The 1,993-nt window shown below is 41.1% G+C and overlaps 1 non-coding gene across 1 annotated transcript; it reads right to left on the reverse strand.

Annotated features, from left to right (window-relative positions):
* Positions 1–357: 357 nt before the first annotated feature.
* On the reverse strand, positions 358–425 carry Trnaa-ugc. Its single transcript has one exon. It is a non-coding gene; the product is annotated as a tRNA-Ala (tRNA).
* Between the last annotated feature and the right edge of the window lie 1,568 nt (positions 426–1,993).

The following is a 1,993-nucleotide window of genomic DNA, read 5'->3' on the forward strand; positions in this document are numbered from 1 at the left end:
TAGCTTAGAACTTGTGACTCTTAAGTGCACAAATATCTTTCTTTGATGAGTCCCTGCCTGGTTTTGGGATGAGGGTTATGATAGCTTCATAGAAAGAGTTCGGTAGTGAACTTTCTGTTTCAATTTCATTGAAGAGTTGAAGGAGTATTGGTGTGAGTTCTGCTTTGAAGGCCTTGTAGAATTCTGCTATAAATCTATCCGGTCCTGGGTTTTTCTTTTCTTTTCTTTTGGGGGGGGGGTCCGGTCATGGGGCCTGAACTCTGGGCCTGGGTGTGTCCCTCAGCTCTTCAGCTCAAGGCCAGCACTCTACCACTTGAGCCACAGTGCCACTTCCAGGTTTTTTTCTTTTTGCTTATGTGGTGCTGGGAATCGAACCCAGGGCCTCATGCATGCAAGGCAAGCGCTCTACCACTGAGCCACCTTCCCAGCCCAAGGTCCTGGGTTTTTCTTAGATGGGGGTAGGGAGTGGGGGGTGGGATAGGGGAAAATGTAGTTGTGGAGGTGGGAGGGAAGGGATGGTAGGGGAAAAACAAAGGAGGCAACAATGGTTGATAAGAAATGTACTCATACTCATGTGATTATAACCCCTCTGTACAGTATTTTCACAATAAAAAACTTATTTTAAAAAAAGAATTGCACAAATATTTAGTCTATAAGAGTATGCAGAACTGGACAAAGTTGTTTACATGGAGATACAAGATCCAGAGAAACCTCTTTTCTTAAGAATTATAGTCTATAGGAAGATTGCCAATTCCTATGACAGAGTCCCTTGATTGCACTACAAATTAACAAAATTTCACGTCAGCCACTTCCAATCTCACTTCCAATACATGCATATAAACACATACACTAGTAGTCTAGTTTCCAGGGAACATTTCAACCTTATATAGCAGGATTTTCTACCTCATTTCACCCCAATACAAATATATAAATACATACATAAAGAATTTAGTTACCAGGGAGCATTCTACCTTATATAGCAGGAAACACACCTAAATTAAAAGGGAGTTGAAATACTACTTATACTCAGGCTTCACTCAAAGCAATTAAGACAGTCTCTTGAGAGAAGAGGTTAAGTCTAAATATTTATTTATCAATTAATTTAGTTTTTAAAGATTCCCAGGTGACTTGTCATAGTCGAGACCTACTGGTCTCAAGCAAACCGTTCCTCTTGTCGCTTCTCTTTGCCTTGGCCCTTAAGAGTTTTCATCTCCTGAATATAATAGAATGTTTTTTTGAAATTCATGCATTATTTGAGGTACAAGCAGAGATCTTAGTAGCTTTGGGATCATCTGGAAACTTGTAGGAAATGCAAATTCTCAAGTTCCACTTTAGACAATGGAATGTAACCCTAGATAGAAGAAGCAAGGAATTGTTTATCAGATTCTCTAAGTGATTCTTGTGTGTGCTTTAGTTTGGCTTAGACCCATAGATGTCATCATGGGAATGAAAGCTCACACATGCTGCACAGTGCATTAGTGTGTGGGGGGCAAAAGTGTAGAAGATGGATATTATGCTTTCTACGCATGCATTTTGCTGCAATAACTTTGGGTGCTTGTGGATTCTTGTGGTCAAAAATAAGCTAATAGAAGAGCCCTTAAAATTTTTTTAAAGTGGCCTGGCTTATGGTCAATTGGATAAATGCCAAGGAATGGGATTGCTGAGTCATAGGGAAGCTCTATGTTTAGTCTTTTGAGGAACCCCCACACTGCTTCCCAGAATGGTTGAACAAGCTTCCATTCCCACCAACAATATAGTAGCATTCCGGGCCACATCCCCACCAGCATTTATTATTGTTCATTTTCCTTTCTTTTTTGTCAGCCATGGGGCTTGAAGTCTGGGCCTGGGTGCTGTCCCTCAGCTCTTTAGCTCAAGGCTAGCAATCTATCACTTGAGCCACAGTGCCACTTCTGGTTTTCTGAGTGGTTTATTGGACATAAGAGCCTCACAGACTTTCCTGCTCGGGCTAGCTTTAAACTGTGAATCTCAGATC

This window comes from Dipodomys ordii, unplaced genomic scaffold, assembly GCF_000151885.1.
Source record: "Dipodomys ordii isolate 6190 unplaced genomic scaffold, Dord_2.0 Scaffold9, whole genome shotgun sequence".
Taxonomy (NCBI): Eukaryota; Metazoa; Chordata; class Mammalia; order Rodentia; family Heteromyidae; genus Dipodomys; species Dipodomys ordii.